The 27575-nt window shown below is 34.9% G+C and overlaps 1 long non-coding RNA gene across 1 annotated transcript in view; it reads right to left on the bottom strand.

The window, feature by feature from the left end:
- The window catches only part of LOC128314053 (uncharacterized), a 145113-nt gene that overhangs the window by 59443 nt on the left and 58095 nt on the right, over nucleotides 1–27575 (bottom strand). The window contains exons 2-3 of the long non-coding RNA XR_008295411.1: nucleotides 3869–3930; nucleotides 3570–3638 (exon numbers count right to left, since the gene is read on the bottom strand). This is a non-coding gene — a long non-coding RNA (uncharacterized LOC128314053). The remainder of the gene's footprint in view (nucleotides 1–3569; nucleotides 3639–3868; nucleotides 3931–27575) is intronic.

The following is a 27575-nucleotide window of genomic DNA, read 5'->3' as shown; positions in this document are numbered from 1 at the left end:
AGAATTATTCTTGGCATATAGTAAGTCCTCCATATATTTGTTATATAAATAATTGAATGATTATGCAGTAAGTCTCTAATAAAGGGACATGTTTCCTATGATGTATGACAATTTTCACAGTTCAGATAAAGCTAGGTTATAATTGTGCAAATTGGACCTCACATAAAATAAAGTGTATGATCACAATCAAGCATCAGTTTGTGATTGCACTGCTTATTTTTTTAATTAATATTTCATCTGAAGTTCTTGGGAACGGAGAACAGTTAAGTTATTGACTGCTTAGCATTTGTGGAACAGAGGAATACCATTAATCAGCACATTGTCATAGGAAATAGTTTTGTTAGGCCTCTCAAGAATAAGTAGCCAAACATATGTTCCATCATGATTATATAATAATTATATTAGCCAAAGATTATGTTTAAGCCTCTGGTGCATCTGAAACGGTGCTCAAAATATCTCATTTAATCCTCATGACAAATATAATACTATTATGACATGTCCTATTCATTTGTCCATTTTGCAGATACACTAAAGCTTAGAGAGGATATTAACATGATAGTGACTGTAGGCTAATCTTCAAATCCATGCTGCCTGCCTGCAGTGAGAGTTCCTAGTGAATACATGGTACCATTATTAACCAGCATAAAATTCCATAGTGTACTAGATTCTGCAAATTATTTCTTGCAGGTAATGTTGAAAAATCAATTGCCTCAGAAGAGGAGAATTAACAAAAAAATGAAGAAAATTGAAATTTTCTCCTTAGCATACAGGAAGGGACTGGACATATGCTGATATAGTCTGGTTATTCCTTTCCAAAAAGGTAATGTGAATTACTGCAGTGGTTAGACATTTTGTTGTTTGACCTCTAAAGGATCAGAGATCAGACAGTAAGCATCAGTGATACACAGTAAGGAATTACATTAAGAAGTGGTGCTATAGAAACAAAATAAAAGAAAACCCTCCTTATTTTACTTATCTTTAAAAAAATTCTTTTGGTTTATATATTTATTGAGAGAGAGAATCCCAAGGAGGCTCTGCACTATCAGTGTGGAGCTCGACGCAGGGCTTGATCTCACAAACAGTGAGATCATCACCTATGCCAAAATCAAGAGTCAGATGTTTGACTGTACCACCCAGGAGCCTCTCTTCCTTTTGAATTTTCAGGTGATAGATTCCCTTTCTCCACAGGACTCTAAACAGCGGCAATTTGGTGGATTGAAGATTTGAGTAAAGCAACAGACCATAGGTATCTCTTATTCTTACTTCTTAATCATTGGGTAGAGCAATGTACACCAATTACATTCAAAGTGTAGTAAGAAAAAAGTCTTAGACCTAACTATCAAGGGCCGAGAAACAATAATGTTTTTTTTATGTGCCATGCAATCCCTAACTGACAAAGTGAGAACTAAGAAAATGGATAGAAACATTTTTTGCACCATACATATCTCAGGGTTTGTTCGGTATATGGTCTGGGAAGGGTAAGAAATATAGGGAAGAGCAAGAGTAAGGGGGAAAGGGAGGAAGGTGTAATCTTGGCTTTTTAAAAGGTCTTTATAATTGACACACAGTAAGCTGCACATATTAAAAGCAGGAGATTTGATAAATTTCGACCCACAGACATGCCCGTGAAATGATCTCAACTATCTAGATAATGAACATATCCATCACCTCCAAAAGATGCCTCATTTCCTTCATAATTTCCTTCATAATTCCTCTATTTCATCTGGTATCTTTTATTTCACATCATTTTTCTGAGGTTCATCTGATAGTTCATTCCTTTTTATTGCTGAGTAGTATTCCATTGTATATATTTTCCATAATTTGTTTATCAACTTATTGCTGATGAACATTTGAGTTGTTTCTAGTTTGAGCTACTACAGTGAAACTGCTCTGAACATTTTTGTGTTAAGTCTCTGTATGGACATGATATCATTTTCCTTAGTGAATATCTAGAAGTGGAATGGCTAGGTCATTGAGGTGTGTGTGTATATATATATTTTTAATTAATAGATTTTGGGTGGAGTTTTAAGTTTATATTAAAAAATGGAGTGAAATGTACAAATTCCCATACAGCCCCTTCAATTTCCCTTATTTTCAACATCCTGTATTAGTGTAATACATTTGTTACAATTGATGAGTCAATATTGATACATTATTGTTAATTAAAGTCCATGGTATACATTAGGGCTCACTCCTTGTATCGTACATTCTATGGGTTTTGACAAGTGTATGATGACATGTGACCACCATTACAGAATCATACACACTAACAGTTTTGGTATCCTAAAAAAATCCCGTGATCTACTTATTCATCTCTTTTGAATGCATTTTTTAAAATTGACAGAGAAATATTACAAATGTAGAAAGATATATTCTCTCTCTGAAGTAGGAAGAAGAGGTGAGCAGGAAGACAGCAAAGATGAAAGATATGGGGTTAAAGTAGTCCTAGTGATCATTCCCTGCTGAGAGAGCTACAAATTGCAAAACAACTAATGTCCCTTTTTCCCTTTTCCTAACAGAATGGAAAATTGAGGGTTAATTTACTGAATGTTACTCACACAACACTGATGAGGCAGGACTCAAGCACAGAATTTGTTAGTCCTCTTAGGAACTACACCATCAAGAAAACTGGGACACAGAGATCATTTTTTAAATGACCAATTAACATTTTAGAAGCCTAGCCTCACCAGGATGTACTGCTGGAATATAATAATATTTTACAAAGAAATAAATTAACTAAAATGGCCTTCAACAGATTGCTCTATAATGGAGAGCACCAAAGCCTGCATTTTACTCCCTGAAACTCTAGCTTAGGCCATTTTTAAAGACCAGAATATGGAACTAGACAGAATCAGATTTGAGTGTATGACTTATGGCTTCGTGGGATGTTTTGAGAGGTTCTGAAACAACTGCGCTCCAACATACCACCTCCCTTGGCTTGTCACATTGTTTTCATACAATCTGAGAGGCAAATGGCTCTGAGCTAATTTGCAGATGTTTAGTGTTAATGTAACTGCCTCTCCATGTGCACATCAGTATCACTCAGTGTATTTATTAGCTGAGGACAATGATAGGACAGGAGGTTGGAGAAAAGGGAAGGCCTGGAACAACACAATTTTAGGACACTGGGAATTTCTGAGATGATCAGGTTGGTGTAAAAAATTTATGGCAACCAGAGGGCAGTATGAGGGAATTAGGTACCCAGGAATCAGGTAAAGAGGGTCTATAGCAGTGGAAGAAGAAAGCCAAAGGGAAAATAAGAAAACAATAAACCACACACTGCATCTATCAGAGGACTGCAGAGGTCCTGTCCCAGGCATATGATTCACACTAGATTCAGTTTTAATGTGCCAAGAAGAAAGAAAGATAAAAGAAGGTAAGATGGGTATATTTGTCAATAATCTTCCATTGCATCCACTCATTAGTATTCATCTCTGTTTCTACTCTAACAGTCTCCTTCCAAATGTACCACATATTTCCAGAAAAGTGGAAAAAAGCACAAGGAACTGATAGAGCGGGCTATGATTAAAAGATATTTGTAGCAGATACTGACCATGACTTGCCCATACCTTGCTGATCTTTCAATGTAATTGACAACGGTCAGTATCTTCATCTGCACCTGAGATTTTTTTTTCTTCCTGAAATTGGAAATATCAAGGAATTAATACTCTTCTCCCTCCTACCTAGCATTCCTTAACTAATGACTGCCTGGCTCCTTGGACAGGATAATTTTGAGGCAACTGTTTTCCACATTTCCCAGGATTTTCTCATGAGTTTAAGTTCCTCCAGCCCCCTATGGTAGCTGGCTCAATAGAATGCCTTTTATCCACTGCCTTCCCTTCCCAGGACCACTTCCACACCTCCTTACCAGTTATATGTGTTTCCCAAATAGGTTATTCTTCACTTCAATCTCTCTCTCCAATTCTGTCCCTGGAAGAGAAGTCAATAAACAAAGAAGAACTTATTGTATTACTAATATCTGGGAAGTAATTATAGGTAATTTTTTTAATTGGTAAGATCCATTTATTAGGGTTACCTTCTTCACGAAACATGGAACTTAGACTTCAGTTAGATTTAACAGACATTTTAGGAGTAGGTACACTATGACAGATATTTTACTTGGCTCATTAGCATGTTATTTTCTTCTCATTGACTAATTACACTCTAAGTTCATTAATAACTAAGATTTTCATCCATTCAATTAAAGACCTTTGTTTTTCTAAGTTTCAACAGCCATGAGATAAATGACAACATCACAATAACAACCAATAAAATATTTTTTTGGTTATGCCCAGATTATTGGGTAGACTTCCAAATCCTCCTTTTGAAAATCTCTATCCCAAAGCAAAATTATGGGGGAGGAACATCTTGATTGTTTTCACAGAGTCCCCTTCTTTATCATGTAGCATATGCCATTTATGTACCCCTCTACCCTAGCTCTTCTTCCTGAAACATCTCTTTGAAATACCTATTGTCCAAATTGATTTTGGACAGTTGGTTATTGACTGAAGTTGAAGTTGCTTATTTCTGTTACCATACATCAGTAATGCTTCAAAAGTAACAGAATACTTGGCTCACATTAGCTGCAACACTAAAGACAATGAATTAGCTCATTTAACAAAACGTTTGGAAGTCAATAACTTCAGAACTTATGCAGTAGCTGGATGCTATCTTCAAGGACCTATTTTTTTTCCTGCTCTGTCCAACTCAGTGTGTTGAAATATTGCTCCTCTTGGTTACAGAATGACTGCTAGAGCACTGCATGTTACAACATTCTAAGTGGTAAGGAAAGGAAAGAAGCGCTCAGACAAAAAGGTGCTTTTCCTTGTTTTATTAGAAAAAAATTTGAATACAAGCAGAGTTCTCTTCATGTCACATGGGCTACTGGATCATGTGACCACATTAACTACTTGCTAACAAAGCACACTGATTGATTTAGGCCATTCATGATTTATCTTCCCAACTTGGAGAGAGCTCCAATAAGAAAAATAAAATAGGCATTCTGCTAACAAATATAATGAAGGGATGGTTGATAGATGTAATGAATGGTGTCTGTCTGTCATGCTGCAGTGCCTATTGACATCCACCAAAGTGCTTCTCTGCAAAAAGCCAGCATCATGGTCTTGGTTAATGAGAATTCCTCTCTTTTTACTTTTTAAACCACTCCATTGAGGTATGGTTGACACAAAATGCTGTACATATTTAATGTATCCAACTTGGTGAGTGTGGAGAGAAGTATATCTCCATGAAACCACAATACAATCTATGCCATAAACATACCCATTACCTCCAAAAATTTCCTGCCATCCTATTTATTATTACTGTTATAAGAACATGTAGCATAATGTTTACTCTCTTTGAAAATTTTTAAGTAGGCAATATAGTATTATTAATTATAGTTTCTGTGCTATGCAAATCTTTACGACTTATGCATCTTGTATAACTGAAGCTTTGTACCCTTTGGTCAATAACTTTCATCTTATCCCCTCTCCCCAGCTCATGGCAACCACCATTCTATTCTCTGCTTCTATGAGTCTGCTTTAGCTTCCTCATCTGAGTGGTATCACATAGGATTTGTCATTTACTCTTGGATTGCTTTTTATGCATTTGAAAGCTGTGTTTCCCTTAATTTATAATGTTTTATAGATTTTTTTGCAGGGGTAATTCTTTTGTTTGTAGTCCTCTTCCTTTATTAAACAGATCTTCAACCTTGGATGAAGTCGAAGGATCAAGAATGGTAAACTCTGTATTACGATCCTCCTTGTTATCAGTATGGAAATGCTGTTACTGCACCAAACCTGTATGTCTGACTCCTTTCATACTTTGCATTTCTTTCTTTCTCATAACTCTGATCAAAATTATATGAAACAGACCTCTGTTGATACCACAGTCTCCACAGAAATATCTGAATCCTAGTGTGAGTACAACTTTCGCTCCATATGAGACCCTCATATATATACAGACACCCACCTAGATTTTACTCTTCTATTTTTTTTTATGGGTCTAGCTCTTCTCTTTCAGGATTTTTAATTTTCTCATATAACTATTTATTATCAGAGTTATGGAGATAAAAGTTGAAAAGAGTGAAGCATCTTAGTCTCTGCTTTCCTGGCATGAATTATGTTCAATTTTTCCTAATATCCATATTAATTGTTTAGGTGAAAGGTAGAAAAAAAGATGAAAAACAATTTAATGGCTAAATTTCCTAAGATACTAAATTCAGTGTTTAAGCTCAGGGAGGCATAATTTATCCTGTATCAATAATATGATATTCAAGTGCAAAGTCTTCCTATAATTTATGTTTATTTCTGTCCTAGATTCACTTTAAGTGCACACATAAGAATGAAAATTGCATGACCTTTCTCTAATTATCTACAAGGAGATTAAAGGTCTATAAAATAAGGTATAATGACATCTTCCAGATTGACATGGTTATTAATTCTAGAAATCTTTTCCAGTAGCTCAGCTTTTGCCTACCAATAGTTAGTTTTATCTGCAGAATTCTTTATTATACACTATCTTCCTTGACAATCACATTTATTCACTACTAGGGTATCCATATGCTGATGACTACCAAATCTTTATCTCAAGCCTTGATGTCTCTTTAGAGTATTAACTGGCTATATGACATTTTCACTTGCCTTTACTTATCCTATAGGTACCTTAATTACAGATTCAAAACTGAATATATCATCTTCTCTGCCAAATCTACTCCTATTATTATTATCTCTATTTCAGGGCGTTGAACCATGGAGTCATCTAATCTTTTAAGTCAGGGTTCTTTAAGTTATGTTTGATTCTCTCCTTTCCTTAATCTCCTACTTTGATAAGACAGTATTAGTCATATCAATATTAATTCCCAGTTGGAGTAGCTGGTTCTGTCTACCTACTTTCAAATTTTTACCCTAGTTAAAATCACCATCTTCTTTAACTTAGATATTATATCATTTTAAAAGTTATATTTTATCTACCAATAAGATCTAATCTCATGTGTTCTAGTCTACACTCCATAACACAGCCAGAAAATTTTCTAAGACATAATTTTGTCCTGCTTCCTTACACCAATCAATTCTTTCATTTACTCTTGGTATGCTAACAAGGTTCCCTATGTGAGTCTTAACTCACTTCACATTCCACTTTGATGACACTTTGCAGAAATACTATTCAGGATTATACTGTCTATGACTTTGGTCCTTTTGCACGTGTTCCTACAAAGAGAAATTCTATAATTTTTTTGCTCATTCTCCATACTTCACCATTCCTACATAAAATCTACCATAAGACTTATATTTTCATCCACTTAAGAAAACGTCATCTCCTCACTGCCATCACTATAGTCAATATACCTCTCTATTACAGACCTTGGTTATCTGGGTCTTCCTTCCTTTTAGACTGCATATTCCTTGGGGCAAGGAAGAATGAATTATTTACCTTGGGATGCTCCAGGCACTATACAAGATCTAGCACAAGTAGGATCTCAGTAAAAGAGTTGTTGAATAGATGAGTAAACATGTATTGCTCATTTTTCCACCTACACTTTGTTTCTTGCTTTATTCCTAAATCATTAGGGATAATTTCCTACCCCTTCCCAGTTTTTTGTTATTATTACTTTATTTATTTATTTATTTACTTACTTATTTTAGTGTTTATTTATTTTTGAGAGAGAGAACGAGAAAGATAGAAGAGACAGACAGACACGGAGGGCAAAGAGACAGGGAGACACAGAGTCCAAAGCAGTCTCCAGGCTCTGAGCTGACAGCACAGAGCCTGACACAGGGCTCAAACCCACCAACAGTGACATAATGACCTGAGCCGAAGTGGGACACTTGACTGAGCCACCCAGGCACCCTTCACTTCCCAGTTTTATATGCTCATATTCTAATGCTTATTCCAGACAGATTTTAGAGAAAATTACTTTGAAACTAAATCTGTAGCCTATTTGAAGAAAAGAAGGATAGGAAGAGGAAAGGATAAAATGAAGAAAGGAAAACTTCCCGGGACATCTCATATCTTGTTCTTTACATGGCGCTGGAGGAATTCAGCTCATGGAAAGAGTAGCAACATGGAACTTTCACTCCCTCAGATTCATTACCCTTTTTTGTGTGTCCTTTCCTAGAGTGACACTCATTTCATATATATATAGTTTCATTCCACATTGCCTCACTCCTCTGAGCACTTCACCACTGTCTGTAAACTTTTTGATAGTTTTACAAGTCTCTCAAATCTCCATATACCAAAGTTGACAATTTTCTGACTGCAGTTTTCACTGATAATGCTTTATGTTAAAATAGATACACTTTCAAGGAAACTGAAGTATAAATTTAAAATTTTTTTAACATTTATTTATTTTTGGGACAGAGAGAGACAGAGCATGAATGGGGGAGGGTCAGAGAGAGAGGGAGACACAGAATCTGAAACAGGCTCCAGGCTCTGAGCAGTCAGCACAGAGCCCAACGTGGGGCTCAAACCCACGGACAGTGAGATCGTGACCTGAGCTGAAGTCGGACACTTAACCCACTGAGCCACCCAGGCACCCCTGAAGTATAAATTTAGATTCATAAACTTGATTCCAAAAGTATTATATTCTTTGTGGAAATAGCATTGGTAAACATTTTAACTCTCTGTGCTGTATGCACTACTTGGATATACAATAAACTGAAAAATAAGTGAGTGGCTCCAAAGATATTTAATAAATGGTTCCAGTTTGTGAACTTCCAGATTGTTCTAGGCATGATTATGAGCACTTTGAATTTGTAAGGGATGCTGAGTGCTGAAGCCAAGGGGGAAAAGACAGAGTAGCTTCTGAGGAGAGTTGAAACTAGCCAAATCCCTTCTCCTAGCGGAGATTAAACCAACAAATCGTGTTACTTGGAATTATGGCTGGAAAGGGAAATTTCTAAGTTTTAGAGATTCAAAATCAGAAGTATATGCAGAGGAAAGGTGAATGATAAGAACTGTTAATTAATTAAAAGGAGATTTCAAACTTACTGCTTAAAATCAAAATTCAAGGTGTCAGAAACAGTTACAAAGTGGGGAAATTAAAATCAAGAGGGACAAGTACAAGAAGAATTGGTGTCAAGTTAACCTCAAATTAGGATAATTGTCTGTAGTTTGGTATCTATAGTTACCTCAAGTGTGTCAGTTGTGATATTTATGAGGATAAAACATTCACACTTGAAGACAGGAGAAAAGATAAACAGAGATTTGTAGTCCCTCATTCTTGATTACTCTTCAGGCCTGGGTCATTTTTTAGGGAATCGAAAAATACAGCTAGGCCTGGAAGGAAAAGTCTGTGATTAACAGTAATAAAAAATAGACTTCATACTTCTGAGGCTATTTTTTATTTTATTTATTTAAAATTTTTTAATGTTTAGAAAGAGAGAGAGAGAGTCAGAGCATGAGCAGGGGAGGGGCAGAGAGAGAGGGAGACACAGAATCCAAAGCAGGCTCGAACCCACCAACAGTGAGATCATGACCTGAGCCAAAGTTAGATGCTTAACCGACTGAGCCACCCAGGTGCCTCTCAGGCTTTTTAGATTAAATCTTTTAACATTCTGAGAAACAGAATGCCAAAATCTTACCTGATAGAACACTAGTCCACCAAACTCATTCTTGTAGTGGCTCTTCAAAGTGACTTCAATCCAATAATGTCAACCCAGGCCACACAATTGAAGAGGAAAGATTCCATCATTTTAAATACTTTCAAGGTGTTCCAGCACCTTTCATAAAGTGTTAAAAATTTTTCTTTTTTGTGACCCTGCATAGACAGGTTTCAAGCATTACCACGTAAGAACTGACGACTATTTATATAAAGCAGCCTGGAGCCAGAAACACATGGAAACCTTAAGCAAATTGATATCAAGTAGGATTTCATTTCTTATAAAATCATAGTTTTGGGATTTGGGAAATATTAGATAATAAAGGTTTTTGAAGCAAGTTAAAACCTCTGAATTTGTGAAGAAGTGAATTTTATATAATCAGTGGGTTAAGTTTATGTACCATTTTGACAATGGGACAGAGGGGAGTTCTTAGAATAATAAGACCAAGAGACAAGTGTAGGATTAGAATGAGCCAATGCCATATGCCAAAAAGGGAATTAGCACAGAAGAAATGCAATTTCACAGGATTTGTAGAAAAGCTTTCCCATCAGCAATCAAAGGTCTACTGTGGGAGGAACTCGCTATGTCACATGCCTGTGACAGCTGCTGTAGAAGCACAGCAAATTTATGGAGTTTTCCTTTAGGAAGAAAAAAGATAAAAAGCAGATTTTAAAAAGCCATGCAGACAAACTATAGCCCAGAAGCTTTGGTTTGAAAGGCATCATTTCATCCCGGACAATACTGTGTAATTGGACATAACCCAGATGAAGTGTTCTGATCTCAGACCTGCCACTAATGAGTTGTACAACCTCAGACAAGTCTCTTGACAGCTCTGTGTCTCAGCATTCACATTTGTAAAAGGAGGGGGTTGAGATAGATGATTGTTGCAGTTCCTTCTCCCTCTGTGATTCAGTGAAATGCTAAAAGATCTAGTGAGAAACTTTATTTTATATTTCAAACTGCCTCTAACTCTGTACATATACAAACCAAATAAGCCATAATTTAGATAATATAATAGAGACGCCATTTTATCATGATACTTTGTCAGCTTTAGTCCCCAAACTGTATATAAGCTAGAATGTACTTGAAAAGTAACAGGGTCTATACTGTGTTCAGCTGTCAACACGAGCTGCATATTGGTTGACAGAGCCTCTATTCTATTTTGGATGAGAAAATTTGACTGGGTCTTAAAAGAAATATATTACAAGGTCAAGAAAAGGCAGAGTACATTATTATTCTAAATATGCCTTAAAACATGGTGACAATGATACTATTTCTTCTTTTAATGTTTTTTATTTATTTTGAGGGTGGAAAGGAAGAGAGAGAGAGAGAGAGAGAGAGAGAGAGAGAGAGAGAATATCCCAAGCAGGCTCTGCACTGTTAGCACAGAGCCCTACGCTGGGCTTGATCCCATGAACTGAACTGTGATATCAGGACCTGAGGTGAAATCAAGACAGATACTTAAATCCACTGTGCCACCAGGTGCCCCACAATGCTATTATTTCTAACAAAATGTTTATATATGCTCTAAAACATTTCTGAAAGGGTAGCTCACATTTGCTAATTTTGGCAATTTTGCAGGACAAAGACCCATGCTTTGCTGAACTATCAGCAACAATAAAATTAAGGATGAGAAGCATTATGGGAAGAAAGAATATGGGGTAGATTCATCTTTGGTTATTCACTTACTAAATACATTGTGCCAAAAACAATGCTGTGGGAAAGTTGTCTGCCTAACAGAATGTGTTTAAAAGCATGTAGTTGCCTTAACCGAAAATAATGGAAAACAATAGTGTAGTGAAATGAAAAATTACACACCTGTACAAGTCCCCAACCTTCATTAGCATCATTTATCAAAATAAAACACGGTAACTTCAGTTTGCCAAGAAAAATTGAGTGTTGCTTCAGTGCTTTGTTTTCCCCCATTGAAAAATATTGGGCTACTTACAAACAATGCTTCTTTTTGTTAATGCAAAACTACACAAATCTGTATCCCTAGGAAGACAAAATGTTTCACTCCGGTGAGTGGCAAACATTCCCAGATTTAGTACAAAAGCAAACACAGAGTAACAGCCTGTCCTGCAGAAAGCCACACAAACAAGTCAGGTATGAGAAGCAGCCAAGGGTGCCTATTTCCTACTTTTATTCCATTTCCTTACATCGTGTAATGTAAAGAGCCAATTACCCAAGTGCTTTATGAAGACTATATAAGTGCCCTAATTGGATGGTCTAGTTATCTGAGGAATTCTGAGTTCACTGTTGTCTAGGTTCAGATAAAGAAAGGGAATGCAGAGTCATCATAGTAAAACCAAAAACGAATAAAAAACAATTTTATACAGACAAAAATAATAAAAACTCTCACCAACTAACTTCAGGTACCTCTGTTTAGGGAGCAGCTGGGTCACAAAACAAAACATAGAATTTGAACCAAAAAAAAAAACCCCACTTGTAACCATAAAAGAAAAGATGTGATAAGAGTGATTCCTCACAGAGTATCCAAGTAGATTTCTCTCTGTAACTCAACACGTTTCAAATGACAGGACTTGCATTGTATTCCTTAGGGCATGAATCCACCAACACGGAGATCTCATTACAGCATCACAAAATGTTTTCTGATATCCAATTCCGCCCCCTCTTTTTTTAAAGCTCCCTGGACTACCTTAAATATACCTGCTCTCCCACTGGAGTTCAGGTTTCCCTGGAGCCAGGGTAATTCTAAGAGTTACCTGATGCTCTCCTCTATGCCTCTTGCTCCCTTGACCTTACCCCTCCCTCCATGATGCTCAGGCTGCAACTGACCATGTCAGATGCAAATTTGTTTTCCTGGGTTCCTTTCTTGTTTTACTGTCCTTAGTTGCCCCCCTCCCCAAGTCTCTTCTCTCTTTAAAAAAAAACACTTTAGGGTATCCTTTACCTCTTCTCCTCCATGCTTTTCATATTGTTACTGACTATATGCTTTCTTTACAATCTGTGAGGAATGATGAATCAAATTTCCCCTCAACTTTGACCATACGAAACTGTAGTTCTGAATTTTAATCTGTTGATCTTTCCATTAAAAAAGAAAGCTCTAAGAATCTCAAGTTTGACAATAATTCACTTTCCAAATGCATGGTTAGGAATAAAAGATGGAAAGAAAACAACATGATACTGAATTTTTTTCAATAGTCAATTTTTTTGTCTTATTTTTAGGTGCAATTATTAGGACCAAGTATTAGTGGGCTTAAATGACTTGGAGATGAAAGATTTATTTTCCATTGTTTTGTGAGCTTTTAAAAAATCTGACCCAGCTCCCAAGCAATCATTCTAATAACTGCCTGCTCTGAGAAACACAGTGTGACGATGTTTTAAAGAGGTATTTGACCTGAACACAAAATTCCAATGCTTTCCCTAACTTTCCAGAAATATACTATTTGCATCTTTCCTTATAAGGTGTAAGTTTTCTATAGACAATACAAAATTGTATTAACTCCTCAATCACTCAATATCTCTTATAGGTAAGGAAACTACTATTCACTATTTTCCTCCATCTTTTGTCTGTCAGGTGCTTGGTTAAAAGCTTTAACATGTTCAATAATCATCACACATCCTGCAACAGAAATGCCATATCCCCATTTTCACACATGAGAAAACTAAAGCTGCAAGAGGTATATTTAGTTGCCCAAAGTCACATCAAGAGTGTGTAACAGAAAGTACTGTTAGATGGCAACTAATAAAGATCATCTTGAATCAAAGTATTTGTCAAAGGCCAAGACTTTGAGTTTTAACGATGTATATCATTAAGTGTAAGAAGTATGGCTATTATTCAAAGACCTTGTCGAATTCTGCTTCCTTTCTTCTTCTATATCAACTAGATAATAGGTATATATCTTTATTCTTCTCTGTTACCAACCATATAAGTTATCTGGAGGATTCAATAATTTGTGAGACTTCCATCTTTTGGTTATGTTCAGATAGTTTTAGAGTCTTCTTTAGCTTAAGAATCAATATTATGAAAGATCCTTTTCCTCTACTGATTAAAAAGACAAATTGGATTAGATTGTTATCCACTGACATTGGTTCAACAGTTTATGACATGTTCTCTTAAGTTAAAAGAACTACTTCAGTCTAAGAAACATTTTTTCATTTCTTCACAATTGAGGACTCTATTCCAATAATTTTATTGAGTTCAACTCACTAGCTGAATAAGGAAGAGTTTCCTTTTTTCTGGCTTCCTAATTACCATCTGACTGTTTTTCTATTCATTTATGTGCATGTTTTTGCATATGACACTTGTCCTTTGCAAATTACTTTTGCATATCACCAGGTATGAAAGAGATATGCATTCCAAAATAATTTGTACATTTTGTAAAAGTAAAAATTTACTCTTGAAAAAGGATTCTTATATAATGTAACTTATTAAATAATTGTAAAGTAATTGCTTCAAATAATTCTAAAAACATAGTTTGGCAGAATAAACTGACTGTTAAACATCCTTGGAAAGGACTGCTACAGCAGCTATTAGTTTTGGTTTGCTTTGCTTTACAAAAGAGATGCCTTTGGAAGAAATTTAAAACAGATTTGGAAAACTATATATGAAAGTGCACACACACATATTCAATTTCTAGAATTTTAAATACAATGAGTGGAATTGATAATGAATTTTTCACTTCAAATATAAGCATTAGAGATAATGTACCCAATGCCTATTAAAATCTATAAATGCTTGCACCAAAAAGAATACAATAAATAAAAATAAACTTAACCAAAGAGGTAAAAGATCTTATTCCAAAAACTATAAAACATGGATAAAAGAAATCGACGGGGACACAAACAAATGGAAAGATATTCCATGCTCATGGACTGGAAGAATTAATATTGTTAAAATATCCATACTACCAAAAGCAATCTATAGATTCAATGGAATCCCCACCAAAATATCAATAGTTTCACAAAACTAGAACAAATAATACTAAAATCTGTATGGAACCACAAAAGACCCTGAACAGCCAAAGTAATCCTAAGAAAGAACAAAGCTGGAGGTATCACAATCCCAGATTTCAAGATATATTACAAAGCTATAGTAATCAAAATTGTATGTTCCTGCACAAAAATAAACATACAGATCAATGGGACATAATTAAAACCCCCAAACTAAATCCATGATTATATGGTCAGTGACTCTATGACAAAGGAGGCAAGAATATACAATGGGAAAAAGACAGTCTTTTCAATAAATGGTGCTGGGAAAAACGTACATCTACATGCAAAGAATGAAACTGGACCACTTTCCTACAGGACACACAAAATTCATCTCAAAATGGATTAATGATCTAATGTGGGACCTGACACCATAAGAATTCTGGATTCTAGATATGTCTCCTGAAGCAAGGGAAAGAAAAGCAAAAGTAACTATTGGGACAACATTAAAACAAAACGCTTCTGCACAGCAAATAAAACCATCAACAAAATAAAACAAACAAAAAAATAACCTACTGAATGGAGGACATTTGCAAATGATATATAAGAAAATTATGGAATTCACACAAACAATTCGATTAAAAAATGTGCAGAGGACCTGAAGACATACAGATGGCCAAGAGACACATGCAAAGATGCTTAACATCAGTCATCAGGGAAATGCAAATCAAAACTACAATGAGATACCACTTCACACCTGTCAGAATGCTAAAATCAAAATGACAAGAAATAACAAGTGTTGGCAAGAATGTGGACAAAGAGGAGCCCTAGTGCACTGTTGGTAGGAATGTAAATTTATATAGCCACTGTGGAAAACAGTATTCATCTTCCTCAAAAATTTAAAAATGGAAATACCATATGATACAATAATTCTACTATTGGGTATTTACCCAAAGAAAATGAAAACATTAATCTGAAAGATATATGTACCCCATGTTTATTGTAGCATTATTTACAACAGCTAAGATATAGAAGCAACCTAAGTGAGCATCAATAGAAGAGATGAAGAAAATATGTGTACACACACACACACACACACACACACACACAGGAATACTATAGGGTCATAAAAAATAATAAGACTGTGTCATTTGAATGAACATTATAGACCTAGAGGGTATAATGCTAAGTGAAAAAGTCAGACTGGAGAAACACAACATTAGGATTCCACTCATAATTGGAATGTAAAACAAAATTAATACACAAAAAGCAGAATTGGACATATAAACACAAAGAACAAACTGATGGTTGCCACAGGGAAGGCAAGTTGGGGGCTGGGCAAAATGAGTGAAGGGAGAGGGAGATACAGGCTTCCAGTTGTGGAATAAGTAAGTCACAGGAAGAAAAGACACAGCATAAGAAATAGTCAATGATACTGTAATAGTATGAATATAGCATAACATAACATAGCATAACCTTGTCAAATCACTAAATTGTACACCTGAAACTAATGTTGCAATGTGTGTCAACTATACTAAAAAAATTATCTAAAAATGTTATTTATAATAGTCATATTGAAAGTCTAGAGTGATTTTTAAATTTTTTGGTTTAAGTAATATTGAGTTCTGAATTGAAATTCATATTTCCTTTTCATAGAAATATATAGCTCTTGTTCCTTGGCTGTTTCTGAGGTCAGAACAAGTGAACTAAGAGTTAGTGCAATGAAATTTAGCATTGAAATAAAAGGCAAAGTAAAAAAAATGGAAATTGCCATCATTACATTATGTTCAATTAAGCAAGGCAATTTAGTTGAACATATATATTTCTATTAATTATAATACTTTTAGAGACCACGACCTTGAGCATTTTAACAGTTCTAAATTTTGCAGATATTTTGGTATAGATCATTGTAACATAGACCCATTTATCTGAAGTAATTCCAGTCTTTTATTCACAAAGAAATCAAAGAAATTTTTGTTTAACTTTTTCTTGGGAAATTGGTATCATTTTAACTCTGCTATGGGAATGGAAAGACCTGCAGAGACAGACAACTACTCTTTTGTTTTTAAATATCATTTTGTATTTTTCCCTGGAAGAGCTGACCATTTCCCACAAATGTATTTTAAATGTTTAAAATATTTATTTGGAAAAGGCTATAAAGATGACACCAAAAATTTCAGCAAAAATGTTAACTTTTTTTTGTAGTTTGAGAAAATGTGTATTTTAAAATCTGAATTTTTAAAGTAGATATAACAGACAATTTAAGTAACAACCTTCATGTTTTTCCTTTTTAACACAGGTGTGGGGTATTTATTGGCATTGAATTACAAAATGTTAACTTCATTAAAAATGCGATTACCTCTTTGGTCAGATTTATTCCAAGGTACTTTATGATTTTTGGTGCAATTGTAAATGGGATCAATTCTTTGATTTCTCTTTCTGTTGCTTCATTATTGGTGTATAGGAATGCAACCAATTTCTGTGCATTGATTTTGTACCCTGTTACTTTGCTGAATTCATTAAGAGGTGAAAAATCTATACACTGAAAACTATAGAAAGTTTATGAAGGAAATTGAGGAAGGCACACAAAAAATGAAAAAAAAAAAATTTCATGCTCCTGGATTGGAAGAACAAATATTGTTAAAATGTTGATACTATCCAAAGCAATCTACATATTCAATGCAATCCCTATCAAAATAACACACAGAGCTAGAACAAACAATCCTAAAATTTGTATGGAAACAGAAAAGACTCCAAATAGCCAAAGCAATCTTGAAAAAGAAAACCAACGCAGGAGGCATCACAATCCTGGATTTCAAGCTGTATTACAAACCTGTAATCATCAAGACAGTATGGTACTGGCACAAAAACAGACACTCAGATCAATGGAACAGAATAGAGAACCTAGAAAGAGACCCACAAATGTATGGCGAACTAATCTTTGACAAAGCAGGAAAGAATGAATATTCAATGGAATAAAGACAGTCTCTTCAGCAAGTGGTGCTGGGAAAACTAGACAGCGATATGCAGACAAATGAACCTGGACCTCTTCTTACAACATACACAAAAACAAATTCAAAATGGATGAAAGAGCTAAACACAAGACAGGAAACCATCAAATCCTAGAGGAGAAAGCAGGCAAAAAACTTCTTTGACCTCGGCCACAGAAACTTCTTACTCAACACGTCTCCAGAGGCAAGGGAAACAAAAGAAAAAATGAACTACTGGGACCTCATCAAAATAAAAAGCTTCTGTACAGCAAAGGAAACAATCAGAAAAACTAAAAGGCAACTGATGGAATGGGAGGAGATATTTGCAAATGACATATCAGATAAAGGGTTAGTATCCAAAATCTATAAAGAACTTATCAAACTCAACACCCAAAAAACAAACAATCCCATGAAGAAATGGGCAAAAGACATGCATTGGAACTTCTCCAAAGAAGACATCCAGATGGCAAACAGACACATGAAAACATGCTCAACATCACTCATCATCAGGGAAATACAAATCAAAACCACAATGAGATATCACACCTCACACCTGTCAGAATGACTAACATTAACAATTCAGGCAACAACAGATGTTGGCGAGGATGTGGAGAAAGGGGATCTCTTTTGCACTGCTGGTGGGAATGCAAACTGGTGTAGCCACTCTGGAAAACAGTATGAAGGTTCCCCCCCAAATTAAAAACTACCCTACAACCCAGCAATTGCATTACTAGGCATTTATCCAAAGGATACAGGTGTGCTGTTTTGAAGGGACACATGCACCCCCATGTTTATAGCAGCACTGTTGACAATAGCCAAAGTATGGAAAGAGCCCAAGTGTCCATCGATGGATGAATGGATAAGGAATATGTGGTATATATATATACAACGGAGTATTACTCGGCAATCAAAAAGAATGAAATCTTGCCATTTGCAACTACGTGGATGGAGCTAGAGGGTATTATGCTAAGCAAAACTAGTCAGAGAAAGACAAAAATCATATGACTTCACTCATATGAGGACTTTAAGATACAAAACAGATGAACATAAGGGAAAAGAAGCAAAAATAATATAAAAACAGGGAGGGGGGACAAAACATCAGAGACTCTTAAATAGGGAGAACATACAGGGTTACTGGAGGGGTTGTGGGTGGGGGGTGGGCTAAATGGGTAGGAGGCATTAAGGAATCTACTCCTGAAATCATTGTTGTACTTTATGCTAACTTGGATTTAAATTTTAAAAATTAATTAAAAATAAATAAATAAATGAAAAAGGAAAAATAATTAACGTAAGTTCTGCCAGACATTTTCAGGACATATATAATAGGTCTTTGTATGATGCTGCCATTTTTTTTCAAAAATAAAAGCACGTTTTTAGGTAATGATATATAATGGACATTTTGTATGTGTGTGTAAAAAAATAAATTTTTTAACTGCAATTAAAAAAACGTGAAACAAAAAATAAAATAAAGGTACATTATAACTTTAAATTTATTTATTTAAATTTTATTTAAATAAAATACAGGTACAATAGACAATAAATGTCTATTGACATTTTGGATATATGGCTCATATAAGCAAAAATTTTAAATTTTTCTTTGCGAATTTTTAAAAAGCTGTATTAATTTTTAACCATTTTAGTAGTTTCTCTTACTATTTTCATAATTACATAGAAATTACATAGAAATATTACATATTTCTCTTGGAGTTTTAGACATATAATTACATTATATGAAAATAATAACTTTTCTACCTTTGTATATTTATAGTATTTTTTCTCACATTTATTGCATTGCCTAATATTTATAGTCTAGGTAATTTTAATTTTCATGAGAAATCTTTGGTCCTGATTTTAATAAGAATAATTGATATTTTTACTCTTAACAATGTACTGGTATTTGTTTCAGGAAATCTGTAACCATAATCCTAAATCTCACCCTAAACCTGATACTAATTCTTAGCTTAAACTTCAATTATGTTCAGAAGCTTTCTATCTAATTCCAGTTCTGCAAGAGCTTCTTATTTGTTTTTAAATGAGGAGTACATCTTATGTATTATCTTGAAAAATTTTTTTAATTAAAAAATTTTTGGAGAATTTGTAAGTCATTTAATTTCAGTTCACTCTCACCTTTGATAGAACAGCTATACCTGGACCTTCCATTTATCCAACCTTAGAATGAATTCTCCTTGCCACTTTTCTACTTTTCATGAGCCTGGTTTCTTTCAATGTACACTGATTTTATTCCACTGAGAAACAACTTATAAAAGTGGATAGGTTCCCAGACTAGGTGACAGAATACTACTTTGCCAGTGATTCAATGATGTAACTAAACTAGATTACTAATAGTATGATTTCAGCTCTTTACTGTAGTTAGAACTCATAAATTTAAGCTCTAGACAGATCCCAGCTGTTCTCTTGGCACATGTGAGTGTTAGCAATATTGAGGGTCAATAGATTTCTAACATTTCTTAGATCTCAGCAGGATTTAAAATTAATAATGCCTGTTTTCTAACCAGTCACCAAAGCTGTAGCTGTCCAGCCTGCCAAGCGGGCCTATGTCATTCCTGGTCCCATGGGTCTGAGCGCTTCCCTAATGCTTTCAGCATACTGATATACTACAGAATCTGTCCATCTGCCAACACTTCTCATCAACACTGCCCTCATCCTTGCCACTATCAACTCTAGCTTAGACAAATGCTATTGTATTTCCACTCCTGACCTTTTAATATCCCTTCTATCCATTTCCGTACAGTAACCTGAAGAATATCAATAAAACATACGTCGGATCACATCACTTTTCCTCTCAAAACTTCAAATGGTTTTTACTTGCTTAGAGGATGAAATGTAACATTTTACTATGTTCTACAAGGTCCTTTAGGACTGACCTACCTTACTATCCTTGCTTCATAAAACTCTTATTCACAACACTGGAGCCTGTCTGCACTTCCTTGGTTCCTGACAACCTTGCCAGCCTTTTTCTAACTCAGGAGCTGCTGAACCTGCTATTCTCTTCACGTGGGAGGCCCTTTTCCCCACTCACTGTCTAGATAATTCCATCTCTAGGTCTCAGTTGCAATGACACTTTCTTAAAGAAACCTTCCCTCATACCTTAAGCTAAATTCCTACCACCTGCTATAGTATCTCTGAGCACACAATTATTTTCTTTTCCTATTACATATAATTGCATATTTCTAATAATTCCCTTCTATAAAATCATATGTGTTCTTTTTCTTCTCTCTGTATTTACAGGATCTATGCACACAAAGGTATGGTATTCAATATATATTATCAAAATTAGTGAATAATAAGTAAATTAATAGATGAAATAAATACGTTTCATTAGACCAAAACATTTGTCTATTGTCTCTATTTGACAACTCTTTTTAGTCATCATCCACAAAAGGTGTGTGCCATATTAAACACCTTACACCGTTTTACTTCCCCATTCCCTACCCTGCTCTTTGTCTCAAATCCAGTCCCAAAGAAAATTTACTCTTAGCTTACTACTTTGGACTCCCGACCATATTTGAGACAACACTGCCACACATCCACCAGCCTTTTAAGTTCATGGTCTACTGAATTTCTCACATCTGCCTTTACCTCTATTCAACCAAGATCCAGAGATACCTACTTAACAATGACTTTTGTTACCAGCCTATATTTTGAATACATATTATTATATTAATGATCTCTGTCTTGCTTTCCTCAGTAATTCTTCATATCCTTTTATAGATACCTTACTCTACATAGAAGTTAAAGTGTTTAAAAAATTCTTACATGTATAATATCATGGAGTTTTTAAAGGTAGTGAAGTATTTTACCCAGTGTTTCCACCTCTAAAATGTATGGCAGCTATGTCATCCTGAGGAGATAATCATTCCTTCAAATTTAAAATGTTCTCGTTTAGTGATCCAATTAGAAAATCCTAATGACATACCAGGACCTGTACACAGAAGACTAACATTAGTAAGAGGAACAAAATGTAAAACACTGAATTTTACCTGGTCTTCATAAAAAGAATTAGCAAGAATAAAATTTAGGAAACAGGTAGGGTTTGGAAGGTAGGCTGTGTATTCTTGACACTATATGAATTGATTTTTTTCCTTCTACAGGACTTTTCTCTTTGAAAATGATGACATAGATCATGCTTAGAATAGACACATAATCCAGATTTTACCAAGTCAGCCACAAAGCCAGACAAAAGCATTTACCTTGCTTAAAAATCACTAACTCCTTTCTTTCTTTTCAATCAACTTCTAGGATGGAAATGTTATATTTTAATTTAAATGAATACAGAGAACCATCTGCTATAGAGGATCTAGGTGACTCACTGGTCCAGACACCTGGCACATCAAGAGAAAATAGGAGAATAGATTCAATGACAATAGTCCAATCCACATCAAATATTTCCTAAATTATATACGATGCCATATTCTAAACAAATTTCAGTAATTATTTCTTTCTTCACAGGTTTACCCAGATAAGCATTTATAACTTTCTTTGGTCCCTATGTATTTTCTCAGGAATCTATTGTCTCATGCAGATCTCATTCTCCCTGTTTCCTAATATACTTTGATCAGCTGATACATAATACATAACAGATGGACATTACATATATTAAGACACATATATGTTATATATACACATAATGTTAAAATACAATGTACAGAAAAAATTCAGGATTTCTAATCTTTTAACAGTTCCTTTGTTACCTTTCTGTTACGTTTGAAAAACTACATCAACATCTTTATGAACATATATTCCTGTTATAAAAGCTATAAATCAGAAGTAGCTGAGATAATCTAGAATAATCATAGAGTATAAATCTATGGTATGTAGATCAACAATAATCTAGAATTACAGTATACTCTTAAAGTAAGTAAGTTCAACATCTGTGTGTATGACAATTAACTCTTGGTTCTGAAGGTGACATTGATGACTAGGTCATTCTCTTGAAACATACATTTGAATTGCATGCACTCTGAGGGCAGGGAGCAGTGGCAGGTCTCTCAGTTGGTAACTGATACAAGCGGACCTCATAACATATGCATTTCCACAGGACTTTGTTGTTCTCTACTTGCGTATCTAGTGAACTCTAGTGAAGTGATAAGTCTTTGTCTCTTGGTGAGAGACAGTCCTTAAGAAAAACTGGTCAGTAGTGCTACTTGTGGAAATGAGAGAGCAAAGAGGCTTAAAGTAGTGATTGTTCTTACCAGAAAATGGAAATTTGGAAGAAAGCTAAGAATATAATTTTAAATTTGTGACTTAAATGTAATTCAATCTTTTTAATTTTTCTTGAACATCAATTCCATGCCATGGACTGTTCAAGTTAAAAGAGATATAATGATGACCAAAATGGACTTATAAGCTGACCACGTGGAGCATAGAGGGTAGCAATGAACTGTATGCTTTAAAATGGTGTGTGTGAATGTGTATGTGTGTGTGTATGTATATGCACATTTACATAGATACAGACATTACTTATTTCAACAGGGCATCATTTGTACAACTTTTACTATTTGTTATATACTTTCTAACACTTGATAAATCTAATTTGTTTAATCCTTCTTCAATCTTACAAGGTAGGTTCTATCTTCATATTCATTTTCCAGATAAAGAAAATGAGCAGTATGGCTGTGCAACTTGCTAAAGATCACATAATAAGTGGTAAAGCCACGCTGTGAATCTTAGCAATCGGGCTTTAACCATTTCCTCTTCCCTCTCAGAAAAATGAGAAAAGGCTAGAAGTGGAAATGTTTAAAGCCATGGCTCCAAACATGGAGAGCAAAAGGGTTAGATAAAATGGAAAAGATAATCAACTATTTTCATAAAGATATGAAAAAGAAAAAATGTTATTCAATTGAATACTGATTCACATAAAATTTTTTACTATGAAACTGGGGGAAAGGCAGTAGTTCTGTAACTGATTGGCTTTATGGTAAATAAAGTTTTCTCTGAAAATGTTAAGAACAAATTTTATAAGTTAAAGTTACAGATTGGATCACTTCTGTTGACCATGTTATTACAGAAATGTTTCCTCTCAAGCTGAACAAGAATATGGAGGAGAACATTTATAAGCTAAAGAATGTATATAGAACAGACAACATAGGCTTTTGATGGAAGAAAATGACTTCATAAACCTGCATTTCCAAAGAAGAGGAAACATGAAACATGAGCAAGCAGGAGCTGATTGGCTATCCTACTTCATGGCAATGCTGCACAATCAGTGATTGAGCCTGGCTACCTCTGTTTTTATAAACCCTACAAAGGAAGAAGAAAAAGAACCTCTGACACAAATGTTAGCTATTTAATAAATGTTTGGGTCATGGTTCAACTCTTTATGGAGTTGCATAACCCCCTTGAGAAAACAAATCTTTTCTTCCCCAGAAACTTGGATCATCATGAAGAACATCTTGGACCTTACACAAAGTCTGCTGTTTTTGTATCTGAATATTCATTTTATATAACTTTCTTTGATATTATTGTATCCCTCATCTTTCCAATGATGGTATTATAAATTATTTCACAGTATATGAGACATGTTGTATATTTACTTAAACAGAAAAATCAGAAAGATGAACATTAATATGAGCTCATGCTATAGAGAGTAAAAATTTGATGACTGTGCAATGACCACTAACATGAAAATAAGAGCAAAACGTCAGAAATGGTGAATAATTCCATTAAGAGCACTCAAGAGGGGCGTCTGGGTGGCTCAGTTGGTTGAGCATCCGACTTCGGCTCAGGTCATGATCTCACGGTTCGTGGGTTCGAGCCCTGCATCAGGCTCTGTGCTGACAGCTCAGAGCCTGGAGCCTGTTTCAGATTGTGTCTCCCTCTCTCTCTGCCCCTCCCCCACTCATGCTCTGTCTCCCTCTGTCTCAAAAATAAACATTTTAAAAAAATTAAAAAGAGCACTCAAAAAGGAGGAAATTGTGAATCTCTTCCAGATGACTTATTTCCACAGAAAACAAAGTGAAGCTTATTGTGTTTCACAGAAAATAGGTGGCTAACATGGCCAAATTGAGGTGGAAAGCCTGCTTGATGAGATTTACAGCAATAATATAGCTCCCATTTATTGGTTTATATTTGTGTATCAGTCAGGGATTAGCCAGAACAATAAAAGCTATTCTACATATTTTGACCAAAAGTTGTCACTACAAATTTTTAATTGAAGTATAATGTGCATCTGTAAGATATACATAGCATAGTTTTATAGTTCAATGAATTTTTTTAGTATAAGCTTACCCATGTCACAAGACCCAGATTTAAAAATAGAACATTATCAAGTACATCAAAAGCCCACACCATGCTCTATTTCTGTCACTTCTTTACCTAAGGATATCTATATAAGATTTCTAGAGTAATTGGAAGAGTTGAGAAACAAAGGTCATTGAGGCCACTTCTAGCCTTCAGGAAATCTGTAAATATAGAGAACAGAGGGATGTCACCATAAATAACCTCAGCTTTTTGCAGCGCTAAATTGGGTGCCTTGAAATGAAATCTGGTGTGCCACTTGCCATTGTCCAAACCTCTACCAACAGTTGCCACAAGAAAATAATGGCTTCTTTTCTGCCTTCCAAATATTTTGACACTGACTTTCACTGGCTGAAAATTTCTTCAAGAGAATCTTAGAAGTGTAATATTGACAGCAATTGCTGTGGCTGATAGAAAATCTTAGAAAGGTAGAGATGGTACTGAACATGAACTGAAAATTTCTGATCTAGTTTGTTCTTCCAGTTTACCTTCTGAGCTTCCATACACACACTTCTGTGTGTATCTAAATTACCACATCACAACATGGTGCAATCATTCATCCTACAAATGGGGATAAAAAATGGGAAAAAGAACTTTCATAAATAATTTCATCCATTTTTAGCTGGTACCTATTTCTTGATCAGTCACCATCATCCAATGATATCATGTAACTTAAATACCAATATAACACCTTTTATAAACTATTGAAGGAAAGAAGGAGAGAGATGATAGATAGATGATCAGTGATAGATACATATGTTTAGCTGCTGCAGTTCTTGTTTTGTAAATGCCACTATAAACACCTTACAAATGGTTTCCTTCTTCCACTACCCCTTCTATGTCATTTCCCTCAGTAAGAATATAGCTAATTAATGATCCTCACTTGTTGGGTGAACAAAATCTTCATTCATCAAGGTCTGAGATGCCTGTGCCTCTCTTATATGAGATTGCTATAGTTATCCACTAAAAATTCTACTAGAAATAGGTGTCTGAAAGAATCCCTTGATTCTAGACATACTCTTCCTTGTCCCTGTTGTATGGCAGGAACCATATTTCCCCTTGATGGTTGGGATTCATCATCGCAGGCAGTACACTGGTCTCTTTGCTATTTGTTCAGGATCAGAAGGTGCTTAATGTGGCTAGATGGAAGCCTCAATTTCCAATTCAACTTGGTGATAGCTGTCTCTCCCATAAAAGCACAGCTCACTTAGAAACTAAATTTCACAACCAACCAAATCCAAAGAGGTATATATACAAAAACCACAGATTATCCTTTTTACTTCCCCACTGTGTCCAGGACACATGCTTTCTTCTGGCCATGGGATAAATGCCTTCATATGTTTATCAGGGCATATATTAAAAGTCACCAGCACCACCACACAAGCCTTAAGGCTTTGTCATTGCTCAGCTTTGTCATAAGTGAATATATAGTAACCACTTCACCATTCCTCAGGTTCTATTGTTTCTGCATGATGAGTATATGGTAAGATCAATGAATCCCATGGCTGTGAGTACCTTACTTATCTCACTTATTTTGCTTTTCAAATTGTAACCAATCTAAATCAAAGTCATAGCAAATTATTTTGAAGAAATTGACAAGTTGATTCTAAAATATATATGCACATGCAAAGAATCTAGCATAGCTAAACCATTTTTTTTTAAAGAACAAATTTGTGGGGCGCCAGTGTGGCTCAGTCAGTTAAGCATCCAACTTCAGCTCAGGTCATGATCTCGCGGTCCGTGAGTTTGAGTCCTGCTTTGGACTCTGTGGTGACAGCTCAGACCTATAGCCTGCTTCAGATTCTGTGTCTCCCTGTGTCTCTGCTCCTCCCCCACTCACGCTCTGTCTTTCTCTCTCTCAAAAATGAATATATGTTGCAAAAAATTAAAAAAGAACAAATTTGTATTTCAAAACTCACTATAAAACTATAGTAATTAAGATAGCGTGGTTTTGACAAAAACATATATAGATTAACGAAAAAAGAAAATTCAGAAATAGGGGACAAATATTTTCAATTAAAGATGCTAGAACAATTGGATATTCATGTGAAAAAGAAGTGAATTCTACTCCTTATCTCTAACCATAAACAATAACTTAAGGTAAATAGTTCTAACATGAAAGCTATCATTATAAAATATATTTTACATAAGAAACATGAGATCTTTGCAAACCTTGAATAGGTAAAAACAAAATTATTAGATACAAAGCAAAAACAATAAAAAGATAAAACTAGCATCATAAAAATTAAAAACTTTGTTCTCTGAAAGACAACATGACTAAAACAAGAATGCAAGCCATAGACTGGGAGAAAATATAGGCAAAACACATATCTGTCAATGAAGCTCCATCTACAACATACAAAAAACTCATACCCAATTTTTAAAATGGGCAAATGAATAGACACTTCACCAAATATATAAGAATAGCCAACAAGCACATGAAAAGATGCTCATTGTCATTTGTCATTACGGGATTAATTAACAACATGACAAAACATTATTTCATATCTACTAGAATGGCTAATATTAAAAAATACTGACAAAATCAATAGTTGATGAAAATTTGTAACTGGATCTTGCTTTGCCTTATATGTGGAAGTGTAACAATGGCACCACTACTTTTTGGAAAAAGTTTTGGCAGTTTCTTATAAACTAAACATGCCCTTATTTTTAACAATTTAGCAATACCAAGTCTCTGTATTACACCAAAGAACTAAAAACTTATCTATAAAATGCACAAAAATGTTCATTTCAGTTTCATTCATAAGAGCCCAAACCACTGGAAACAACCTAATTATTTGTCAGGGAATGTATAAACAAATTGCAGAATATC

This window comes from Acinonyx jubatus, chromosome C1, assembly GCF_027475565.1.
Source record: "Acinonyx jubatus isolate Ajub_Pintada_27869175 chromosome C1, VMU_Ajub_asm_v1.0, whole genome shotgun sequence".
Lineage (NCBI taxonomy): Eukaryota > Metazoa > Chordata > Mammalia > Carnivora > Felidae > Acinonyx > Acinonyx jubatus.
Note: the sequence above shows the minus strand (reverse complement) of the source record. Positions and strands in the feature narration are given on the sequence as shown.